Below are 13,100 nucleotides of genomic sequence, written 5' to 3' on the forward strand. Positions count from 1 at the left end.
TCTCATGTTGTTGCTGCATTGTCACCAGGGTGCTGTCCGTATTTCAAATACATTGGTTCAGGTTTTATTGATGCGTTTGGGCTCTATAATGTTGTAAAACGGTTGCAGGAAAGTGCTGTGTTTTTCTGTTGTACGGAGGGCTGACCCATGTTTGATGCGTTGCAGCGTCGTGTGGTCTTTATAGTGCACTTGGATTTGCTGATTTCTACAGCCCCTTTCTGCCCATTCCTGAAATAATGTTGCCTCATGAAACACAGTGGAGGGCAACACATTTTTAAAAAATGAAAATGTTGGCAGTTTACTGGTCTGGTACCGCTCCTGGAAGCTGCAGCTGCAGCAGCGCTCCCCCCCCCCCAGCCAGGAACACTGGCTAAAGCCAAACACCCTGACTACATGCATATACGTTATATTCGTATATACAAATCTGATTTTAGTAATGTCTGGTTTCTTGTACATGAAAGAATGCGGATTTAGATGTGTGGTTGGATTATATCTAGAACACAATGAAGCTCTTCACACGATCCATATGAAGAACTTTGGGCGGGTCTGTGGGGAGAGCGGGTTTTCCCGACCCTCCCCGCAGATGATCTCTTACCTTTCCCTTGGCGGGTGGCTTGCCCACTCAGATGAACGGCATCTCTCCTGTGGGCCACCCGCAGCTCGCCTGGTAGCTCTGTGGGCTTAGCGTACCCCCAGAGCCCAATTAATGCACTGTGCAAGTGCACAGTGCATTACTAGGAGCCCTCCTCCTTCCAGAGTCTGTCCGCTGTGGCTGCAAGCAGCTGCAGAAGACATACAATCAGTTAGCCCAGTTTTGGGGTGCACTCACACCCAAAACCTAGGTTAAGAGGTGGGCTACTTTAGAGGGCTTGCTGTCGGGAGCCGCACAGCTCCCAGCGGTTCTTATGCGCAGTGAAAACTGGTCTGGGCTTCCCTAGCCTGGTTTTCACTGCTCATGAGAATAGCTTCACAATTTTACTCTTCCCCATTAATTTATTTAGGAAAAATTGGAATCAATAGCATTTAAACGTACTTTGGTTGCATTGTGCCTACAGTAATATTCCTTATATTGATACAAATGTTTCACAGACATATTCACAGACAGTTTCAAAGACATATTCCTGTGTAAGATCCAAATGTCTCTGATTTCCAATCAGAATTCATTTGAGTACTAGAATCTAGTTAGTGAGGAAGACAAATGAACTTTTGGTTGTCATTCTAGCTTTAATATATTGTAGAACCCAGGGGCATAACTATAATAGGGCAAGGGGAAACAGTTGTCTGGGGGCCCACTGCTTTGGAGTCACATGGATGACTCCCCCAGCCACGCACCTGGCTGGGCTTCCTTCAGTTGTATTCATCCTCCAAAACTGATGTGAGTGTTAAGACCTGGAGATACCAGAACAGCATGTCTTTCTCTAGAACCATTAAATGACTTGCATCGTCCACAATTTACAAAACCTTTTGAAAAATAATTTAGGATGATGTTCTATTGTAGCACATCAGTTATATATATATATATATATATATATATATATATATATATATATATATATATATATATATATATAAATTTTACTATGCTTTTTGTTACCACTATTCAGCCTCATTTAAGATATCTTTACTTCATGAGCTGAGCTTCAGTGAGGGGGGCACCATTTTAAAATCTTGTCTCTGGGCCCACTCCAACCTTGCTATGCCCCTGGTAGTACCTCTAGTCTTGGGTGATATTTGCCAAATTTAATTAGTGATAAAAAGTGGCTTGTTTGGTAATATGATCAATTTTAACCGAAGTACATTACTTTCTTTATGACTAATAAATTAAACGAATTATATCCTTTTCATGAAGTGTGGTGGGGTTCATAAATTCTCCAAGCAGTTAGCTAGTAGTTTCACTTGATTAGCTTTTCCATTACTGTTTTTATAATCCTTGCAGAAGTGGGGAATTCATTCAGCTTTAATAACATGAGAGAAATATTGACGAGGGGCTTCTTTTAATTAGTGAACTACATCCTGGATTTCGTTCTTGTCTCAGAAGCTGAGAAGTGACCTGATAGATCTTTCTTGTGCCTTTGCTGATCTGCCATAGACATTTCTTTTTATGCATTCAGGTATACCTCAGACAGCTCTGTGGCTTTACTCAGACATGTTCTGTTGTAAATAGATATCATATGAAAGAGCAAGCCATTGGAGCTAGTGTAGATCATGAACCTGGTGACCAAGGTCAAAAGTTTACTACGGTGTTATTACTCACCTATTAATTAAGAGTGCTTTTGAAAATCCTCTTATGAAAGTGTTCTTTGTAGTGTGTCTTCCCCGTTAGAGATGCAAAACAGACTTTGGCTTCAAATAGCTTCTCTGCATTAATAATAATAATAATAATAATAATAATAATAATAATAATAATAATAATAATTCAGTTTCTATACTGCCCTTCCAAAAATGGCTCAGGGTGGTTTACACAGAGAAACAACAAATAAATAAGATGGATCCCTGTCCCCAAAGGGCTTGCAATCTAAACAGAAACATAAAACAGACACCAGCAACAGTCACTGGAGGTACTGTGCTGAGGGTAGATAGGGCCAGTTACTCTTCCCCTGCTTAATAAAGAGAATCACCACGTTAAAAGGTGCCTCTTTGCCAAGTTAGCAGGGCAGGATCCTTTACTTGCTATATCTACTTGGCTGAAATTAACAGCTGATCTTTAGATATTCAGGCCAAACCCTTTTAGTTATTTAGAACCTTTCTATCAATTTACCTGGAACAGAGTTAAGCTATCCAGCCTGTAATTTCCCAGATCCATTTTTGAAAATTAGTGTTACGTTGGCTGCTTTACAGTCCTCCAGTAGAGAGCCTGATTGTACGGAGGAATTATATATTTTTGCATGGAGGTCGGCAATTTCAAATTTGAGTTCTTTAAGGACTTGAGTTCTTTAAGGTGGATGCCATCTGGCCCTGGCAATTTGTTAATTTTTAATTTTTCCATAGAGCTTCTCGTCACCTCTATCTGACTCAGTTCTTTAGCCTCTGTCCCTGAGAAGCTCAGTTCAGGTACAAGAATACGCTCAGTATCCTCTGCCGTGAAGACAAATGCAAAGAACTTGTTTGGCTTCTCTGCATATCCTCCTTAATAATCTCTTTCACTCCCTCATCATCTAATTGACCAGTTGCCTCCCTGTCAAAGTTACTCTCCTGGTTTTCCCTTTCAGTTTTCTTTACACCAAACTCCTCATTTTAGAGAAGATTTCTCTTCTGAAATTCAAAGTGTCTGTGTTAGACTTCCTTGGTGATTCTGTCCTTGCATATATGCTGGATTTGATCAAACTGTGGTCACTGTTCCCTAAAGGTTCCAGGACTGACATCTTGCTCCAGGTCCTGGGAACTACTCAGGTTTAAGAACATGGTCACCTTCTCTCTGCTTGGTTCCATGACCAACTGTTCTAGGGCACAGTCATTCAGCATATCTAGAAATTTGTCTTCCTTGTCATTACCTGTAGGGATGTGCATAAAACTGGTTTGCCCAGTTCGGTTTGAATTCGAACCAGGTTTGAACCAGGATGGGGTGGTTCAGTTCTGGTTTTGCTCAGACCACCCTCTGGTTTGGTTTGAAATTGAACTGATTTTTGGACCAGTTTGAACCTCCAAAAGTGGGTAGGGTGGTAGCTGGCACCCATGGGTACCTGCCACCCAAAACCCCAAAGCAATCGGACACTCGTATGATTTTTTATGAATTTTTGAAATTTATTTTTATTTTTTCTCTTAGGATATAATGGGTCTCGAACCAGCCCATTATTCCCTATTGTGGAGCACCCATGGGTGCCAACAACCACCCAAACCCTGAAGCATTCGGACACCCCTATGGTTTTTTATGAATATTTGAAATATTTTTAATTATTTTTCTCATAGGGTATAATGGGACACAAACCAGCCCTGGGCCACCCCAGCACCCCCCAAGTGCAATTATGGGGCTGCTGAAACCTCCATTCTTCCCTATGGAGAAAAACCTTAAAGCCACTTGTGGGGTGCTGGGGTGGCCCAGCGTGAGTGGTGGTGGTGCACAGAGGGTGCCAACCACCCCCATGGGTTGCTGACCCATGGGGTACTGGGTTTTGTTGTTTCTGAGGTGTTCTGAGTGTAGATTGTTTGGTAGCATATTAGATTTTCAAGGACAAACCATGAATCCACTCTCATTGCTAACCTTAATGACACACACACTTCAAAAATCATTTAAAAATCAGCCCTTTGCTCAATTCCTTTCAAATAATTTGGATAGCTTCCTTGCCCCCCTTGGGCACTACCACCCACCACACTCTGCTCTAGGCCACCCCTTTGCCCCCAACGTGAAGCTATACATTTGCTAACACCACCATGCTTCTTTATGGAGAGAAAAAAAGACACGTAAACTTCAAAAAATCACTTAAAAATCAGCCTTTTGCCCAATTCCTTTCAAGTAATTCTGATAGATTCCTTCAATCCCTGCTGGGCTGGGTCCTTGTGATCAAGGGGACTCCTTTAGGTGGTACTGGAAGGACACTTTGGGAAGGTGCCCTATGATCAAAGATTATGCCCCTGCCAGAATGGTGAAGTGGAGACCACAAAACATCTGATGCTGAAGTGCAGATTTTAAACTGAATTAAGGGGAAAGCTTCTCACCCCACTACTAATTCATTATAACTCTAATTGCCCTTCTGATGGGGACAAGACCCTTTTTCTGCTTACTGCTAAGTCAGAGTACGCTTATAGGAGGGTAGCAAAAAAAAAAAAAAATCATAGAAAACAAGATTCGGTTTAGAGTGATTGAGGCACGAGATGCCGGGCTATGCACTTCAGATTAACTGTTTTTATTTGAATGAAAAATAGTTATGTATACGGTATATGAAGGTATTAATGTTTTGTGTATTTTATTATGTATTTTATTGTTGTTGTTGTTGTTTCCCTTCTTTTTCTTGTATTTATGCTGGCCTTGGGCCGAAATAAACAAATACATACATACAAGGGGACTGCTTTCAAGCTCCCCCACTAAACTCCACACAAAACTCCTGTGACCCTGTTTGCTAATTCCTGTTCGCTAAGTTACCTGGCCATTGCCTCTCATGTAGAGAGTAGGCTTCAAACTGAGGCAATCAGGCTCAATAAGAATGTGGTTCTTCCCACCAGGTGTGACTCCCCTTAGCCCTTGATGGCACCTCCCACTGTCTCTCTCCAGACAGGAGAAAAATTAAAACGGAATGCTACACAGACCCCTAAAAATGCCCTGTAAAACACACACACACACAAACACTGGGACTTCTCCCCTAAAAAAAAAACCCAGTTCCTCAAAATCTCCCCCTCCTCCTGTTTGTTTGTAGAAGAAAATAGTTTTTCTCTCTTTCCCTAGAAACAATTGCTGTCTTCTCAGGTTGCTTCTCCACTTCCCAGAGTAGACTTCAAACTGATTCAATTCTTGGTTAGGATATGCCAAGATTGGCCAGTGTCTGAACCTACAAATCTTGGCATATTATAACCTACATTCTTCATAAAACCTGAACTCCAAAACTCACTCAAACTTTTGTGTTTCATTCTTACAAAATAGCCAGTCCATCCTTTTATTATATTTGATCATGGAAAGAATCTCTTCAGGCTTACGATGTTTGTCTCTGCAGGTAAATGCTATAAGCGTGTTCAGGGTGGGGGTGAGCCTTCTAAGCACATCAGTGGGGTTTGCCAGTATTCTCTTGAGATGCTTGTACACAGGCATAACATCCTCTTAAAAAAATCTGAAAAGGGCTTAACAACTGAAATATATTCATATTAAAAGCAACACTGGGTACAGGTCCCTCAAATGCATGGCACAGAAGTGTACTGTTGTAAACTTGCATTCATGCATTCAGTCAAATGTATGAAGAATGGTACATGCATACAAATCTGTACATGTATACACTGTACACAGATGTGTGGAATATGACATGTGAATAGGGCTTTTGTGTATGGGTTTTAGTAGGAGGTACTTGTTCACTCAACATAGATCCCACTATGGCTTTATGCCTTTCACTATGATGAGCAGCTTATGAATTATCCCAAATGTGCATAATTAAGATCTACTTTAAAATACTATCAGACTAGCATAAGGACATAAGAACAGCCCTGCTGGATCAGGCCCAAGGCCTATCTAGTTCAGCATCCTGTTTCACACTGAGGCCCCAGATGCCACAGGCATGCCCTCTCTCTTGCTGTTGCTCCCCTGCAACTGATATATTTAGAGGCATCTTGCCTCTGAGGCCAGAAGTGGCATATGGTAGACATTGACAGACTTGTCCTCCATGAATTGATCTAAACACCTCTTAAGCCACTCAGGCTGGTGGTTGTCACCACATATTGTGGCAGAGAATTCCATAGGTTGATTATGTGTTGTGTGGGAAAGTACTTCCTTTTGTCGGTCCTAAGGTTTTTGTCAATCTGTTTCATGGGAAGACCCCTGGTTGTAGTGTTATGAGAGAGTAAGAAAAATTCCTCTCTCTCTCCACACCATGCATAATTTTATAGACCTCTATCATGTTACCCCCTGTCACCTTTTTTGGAACTAAAAAGCCCCAGGTGTTGTAGCCTTACCTCGTAAGGAAGGTGCTCAAGGTCCCTGATTATCTTGGTTACCCTCTTCTACACCTTTTCCAGGTCTATAATGTCTTTTCTTTTTTGTGGGGGGAGGTATGGTGACCAGAACTGTACACAGTACTCCAAATGTGGCCACACCATAGATTTGTATAAGGGCATTATGATATTAGCAGTTTTATTTTCAACCACCTTTCTAATGATTCCATGTATGGAATTGACCTTTTTCACAGCTGCCACACATTGTGGGAGCCAGTGTGGTGTAGTGGTTAGAGTGCTGGACTAGGACCGGGGAGACCTACTGTATTCCCCATTCAGCCATGATACTAGCTGGGTGACTCTGGGCCAGTCACTTCTCTCTCAGCCTAACCTACTTCACAGGATTGTTGTGAAAGAGAAACTTAAGTATGTAGTACACCGCTCTGGGCTCCTTGGAGGGTGAGGTGTGAAAACTTCTGAGGTGTGAATTCTCATTCTATCATAGCAAATGAGATTTTTTTCAATTAAACAACTCTCATGACCCCACTTTCACTTTTTCACACTTTCCTTTACTATGAATAATATGAGGAAGTAATCAATTTAACACACTTCACCTTATGAAGACAAACCTCATAAAAATAAATTCACCAAAATTCACCCCCTGCCCAATCACTCTTAAATTGGGGATGGGTGGTAGCCTCCACCCATTAGACACTATCTACCAGCCCACCCCACTCCTTTGGGGCAGATCCACTTTCTGCCCCCAATCTGCCCCAAAGACACCCAAACTTCAAAAATTCTCAAAAAATCAGCCCTCTGCCCAATCCCCCTAAAATTGGGGTGGTAGCCTCCACCCATTAGGCACTACCACCCCACCCCACTATTTTGGGGCAGATCCACTTTCTGCCCCCAATCTGCCCCAAAGACACCCAAACTTCAAAAATTCTCAAAAAATCACCCCTTTGTCCAAACCCCCTGAAATTGGGGTGGTAGCCTCCACCCATTAGGCACTACCACCCCACCCCACTATTCTGCCCCAGGCCCCACTTTCTGCCCCAATATGCCCCAATCTGCTCCAAAGACATGAAAATTTCAGAAATTTACCAAAAAACAGCCCTTTGCCCAATCTCCCTGAAATTGGGGTGGTAGCCTGCACCCATTAGGCACTACCACCCCACCCCACTCCTTTTGTCCATATTCCATGCTATCACCCCGAACTGCCCCAAAGTCACTAAAACTTTAAAAATTCACAAAAAATCAGGATTTTTCCCAATCCCCCTGAAATTGGGGTGGTAGACTCTACCCATTGGGCACTACCACCCCACCCCAAAATTTTGCCCCTGGGCCCCTTTTTACCCCCCTGAATTGATTCGGATTCAGATTCAGATTAAATCCGAATCCAAACCGAATCAAGGGTGATTCGGGTGACCCAGATTCGGGCACAAAACAGAACAGGGGTGATTCGGTTCGGGTCTGAGCCGAATAACCCGAAAACCTGAATTGCACACCCCTACTTCAAATGGTCAATAATGAGAAACTGAAAAGTGTAAGCATGCATATGTATTCAGTACTTTGTTTGGGCCCCTTTTGCAGCAATTACTGCCTCAATGCGGTGTGGCATGGATGCTATCAGCCTGTGGCACTGATGAGGTGTTATGGAAGACCAGGATGCTTCATTAGCGGCCTTCAGCTCTTCTGCATTGTTTGGTCTCATGTCTCTCATCCTTCTCTTGGCAATGCCCCATAGATTCTCTATGGGGTCAGGTCAGACGAGTTTGCTGGCCAATCAAGCACAGTACACTGTATACTTTTCGGAGTTCCGATATTGTTCTATTCTACAATCCTTGTCTTCTTGGTTCCATGTAATATTCTAATTTTCTGGGATTGTGGATTTGGGGTTTTCATGAGCTGTACGCCATGATCATCACAATTATAAGGCTTGACTTATCTCGCTTTGCATGTAATGCGTCTGTCTCATATATCAGTTTCACCTTTTAATTTGCATTACTGAAATTAATGGACTTTTGCACGATATTCTAATTTTCCGAGTTTCACCTGTAGGTTTAACAATTTTAGCTTTGAGAATGCTTTCCCCAGCACAGTTTCCCCAGCACAGATATTGAGTTAACTGGCCTGTAATACTCTGGATCCCCCATGGATCCCTTTATGAAAATCGGTGTCACATTGGCTACTTTCTAGTCCTCTTGTACAGAGGCTGATTGTAGGAATAAGTTAAATATTTTTGCAAGGAGATCAGCAATTCCACATTTGAGTTATTTATGGACAGTTTAGAATGTTGTCTCTCATCTCCTCTATGTAAAACTGTTTTTAAGGCTCTGTCCCTGATAAGCTTGGATTAAACACAGGTATACGCTTAGTATCCTCTGCCATGAAGACAGATGCAAAGAACTCATTTAGCATTTAGTTTATATTATAGCACTATCATAGGGTTCGTTTATTTGCAGGGCCAGAGGGAATCTTCCCAATGGTGTTGATAAATAAAGTCTATCTCCTGCAAACAGTAACTGACTGGCATAATTCTTAACATCCGTGGAACAGTATAGATAGTTAACATTGCAACAAATCCCAAGTAATTACATTTGTGGACCAGAAATAGACAGCAGGTGTAGCTTTGTGCCAACCTGAGTGTTGCTGCTGCTTTTGTGTGGAGTCCTTTTGTGTGGCTTCTACTGGCATTCAGTGGGCCTACATGGGAAACAATATCCAAACTTGTATTAGAAGGATTATCAAAAGGTGCTAATGGAATGAGAGAATTGTGCTTTTAAGAGTGAAATGTCTGAGGCTTTTCTCAATTGGCTTTTTCATGTTTGAAACCCACCTATTTGTTTCTTATGCCTGAAAATACTTTTGTGGTGTGTTAGTTCTTTGAATGACTGGACAAATATTAATTTGCTGAAGTCAAGTAATCTCCTCTGTGTCCTTGCCAGATTTATCTGAGAAACATGGGTTGAATTATTTGACTGAGTTTTGGAGCAATGCGGTGTGTGCAGTTGGCAGGAATTCTGTCTGAACCATTTTGAATTCCAAGTTCAGGTTCTGACATTTGAAATTTTGATTATGTGGTGGTAAACCACACACAGACACACAGACACACAGACACACACACACCATTTTTTCAACTAAGAATGTTCCACTATTGATTTTTCTTCTCCAGTGAGTAGTCCAGTATTTCATTCCAAGCCAGAAATGGGTATCTGAGGAAACCTATAGTAGTGACAGTTAACAAGCAACATTCCAGTCAGTTTGCTAGTTATGATCGGTGAGGCGTTTGCAGAAAGAGATATTGTTAATGAAATTGGTCAGGGATGATTAGCGAAAATCCTTAAATGTGTTTGCGCTTTATGTGGGGAATTAGCAAACTGGGGTGGCGCATTCCCACATCAGGATAATTTTTGCGCAAAGTTTTGGTCCTGGGAAGATGAACTGACAGGGGTTGAAGTTAAAAATAACATAAGGTTTTATTTGGGGTACAGAGGTACAGAGGAATAAGAGAGTGGATTAAATCAATATTACTACTAAAAATACATCCAGAGATTAACCAAAACTTGCAAAGAGGCAATTTAGCTCAGTATCAGAATTAAATGACTTCCAGGCTAGCTGGAGAAAAGAAGGTTTTAGAAAAACATGGGTTTTTAAAAATTATTTAAGAAGAGAGCAGGGATAGGGAGAGCCCAGAGGTGTGCAGTGATGATCATACAAGCCCGTCCTTTCTTTAGTGGTGATTGGACCCTCATGGCTCAGGCACAACTGAAGGACCTCTTTCTTCAGGGATGGAACCAGGTGGTAGCAAAGAACTGAAAGCAGCTTGGGGGTTAGGCAGCAAGGGCAAATCCAAAAAGTGTCTATTTTTGTGCAGCAAGCTTCTCGTAGCAGTGAGGCAAGCTGGGTAGATCAGGCCAGGGAGGAGGGCCTATCTGGAGACTGGATGCGTGAATGGTGCAATGTGCAAGACATGGCCTGATTTTATGGTGGATGTCAAGTCTATCGCCCATAGAGTGGGTGACTCCACAGTGTAGAGACCAAATGAAGCACACTGGTTCAAGAAACCAAGGCCAGTTATAACCCCAAATGGGCCCTGAGGCAAAAATACCAGCCTCTCCTTCTTCCCGAGGAGGGAAATTCCAGTGGATCTCAAAAGGATCCATTGTCTTTGTTTGCTGTGCTTGAGAAAAACAGAATGGCATGAATGGCCATGAACAACCTGTGTTTAGTTTAACAACCTGTAGACCAAATAGACATGCAAGGATGGTATCTGTTACATCAGAAGGACCAGTAAACCAATCAGTAATTTTAATGAGAGCACCTCCTGAGTTCCTATTGCTCACTTAGCTTTTTTGTGATGGAAAAAGAAGTTGTGTTCACAGTGCATTATCTGACTTTTCCTGCTGAGATGATTAGTGTTAGCTTGTGTGAGGCAACCATAGAGGAGGGAAAGGAAAGGGTCAATCTTCAGACAGAAAGATCTTCAAAGTGAAGTTAACTCACAAGCTAACTCAGGTCTACCAAGACATTCCCTAATATAGAGAAAGGCGCAAAGCTAATCCCCTTTCAGTTCACTTGGGGGCTGTTGAATCTGGGGGCAATTGTCCCACCGCCTACTAAGTGAGCTGTCCCCATATTCCAACAGATGGGAAGCCATGATCCTGTGAGACTCCTGAGCATGTTAAGAGTGGGAACTACAAGCCTGTAGTCCCAGAGAGGCTTCTGGGAGCCTTCATAATTGCAGTGCAGGCAACTACACACAGGGACACGTTGCATCCATCAGCAATATCCCTGTAAAGGCCAGGCTACCCCGTGTCAGGTGGAAGGCAAGATTGCCCTTCATGGCAACAGTGTCCCCTAATGCAGCATTTTAGTTTACCCCATAGGATTAAATGGCAGCCAAACAGATGCACTCAGGGACACAATTGAAATGGAAACTATTTTTTAATCTTATTTCTTATTTGACTTTGTGTATTTCTATACTGCCCAATACGTATATCTCTGTGTTTATACATAAGCCCAATATGTATACACACTAAAACCACTCCCCTGCTGCTTCTATGTATTTTGTATGGTTATTTTATTCATGTATTTTTAAATCTTTTTAGTTAGATCTCTGTTTTTATCTTTTAGCTTAATATTTTAATTGTGTCATTTTAATAGTTTTGTTTTAACTTTTCTATGTGAACCACTTTGGGATTGTTTTAATGTTTGTTACACATTTAACAATCAAGCAAGCAAGCAAGCAAACCAATTTAAAACAACCAACAAAAACAAAACCTCAAAATGAGTGAAACAATTGAAAATCTTAATGTAGATTGTTAACTTTTTAGTTATAACTTCTTAACTAAAAGGCCTGATTTAAAAAGTAAATCTTCAATTGTTTCTTAAAAACCAGCAGAGATGGGTTTTATTTTATTTGGGAGCACATTCCAAAGTTCTAGGGCAGCCCTAGAGAAGGCCAGATTTTGAATCGCCAGCAAACACTGCTGGCATCCATAACTGGACATTCCCCAATGATCTTAAAAGGGCCTAATTGCAGGTAATAATCAGCACTTTGTATTTGGCCTGGAAACTTATTGACAGCCAATGTAGTTCTTTTAGAATAAAGGTAAGTCACTTAAGGTACCCCAGACACCAATCTGGCTGCCACATTCTATATCAGTTACAGTTTCTGGACTACATAAAGGCAGCCCAATGTAAAGTGCACTGCAGTAGAATTTTACCAGCACAAGCACCACTGTTTTAAGGTCATTTATCTCAAGAAATGGACATTGATGGTGTATCAGTCAAAGCTGTTAAGCATTCCTGGCCATTGCCTAAACCTGAGATACCAGGGAGAGCTTTGGGTCCAGAAGTATTCCCAGACTACATACCTGCTCCTTCTGTGGGAGTGTAACCCTATCCAGACCCAGAACAGGCAGATCTAAACAATTTCTCAAGTCCTGATAACTCACATTCAATACATCCATCTTATTTGGATTCAGATTCCATTTGTTCTCCCTCATTCAACCCATTACTGATTCTGACAGGCATTTAGAGAAGTTAAGTCATTTCCTAATGAACAGAGGCGTAACTAGGGAAAACGGTGCCCGGGGCAAGCACTGAAATTGCGCCCCCCCCCCCCGCCGCACCCCCGCCCCCGGAAATATGGAAATGTGTCACAGCCATAGTCAAATGTGGGTTGTGGGCTGCATCCGTGCAAGTATACTGGGACAGGAAAAAGGAAACATGAGGCTACAAGGCTCTTTAGAAATATATATTTTAAAGAAATGTCTTGCATACCAACAGCCTAAGTTTGCAGTCCTCATTGCCAGAAAATAAATGCTTTTAAACATAGTAATAGGTTTTGTGTCCCAAAATGGAAAAGACAAGACAGGTATTCTAGTCTTTTCCATCATAGATATTCTAGTCTATTCAAGATTTATGCTTATATTATAATAGAAATTCCCTGCATATAGAAAACTAGATCATGGGGGAAGGGTTTTATGCTAGGTTTACCTAGCTTCTTATGTGCAGGGCCCCTTTAA

General features: G+C 41.8%; 1 protein-coding gene across 4 annotated transcripts in view; it reads left to right on the plus strand.

The window, feature by feature from the left end:
- FSTL4 (follistatin like 4) overlaps positions 1-13,100 on the plus strand; it is a 705,580-nt gene that overhangs the window by 226,768 nt on the left and 465,712 nt on the right. The window lies entirely within an intron of this gene.

This window comes from Hemicordylus capensis, chromosome 2, assembly GCF_027244095.1.
Source record: "Hemicordylus capensis ecotype Gifberg chromosome 2, rHemCap1.1.pri, whole genome shotgun sequence".
Taxonomy (NCBI): domain Eukaryota; kingdom Metazoa; phylum Chordata; class Lepidosauria; order Squamata; family Cordylidae; genus Hemicordylus; species Hemicordylus capensis.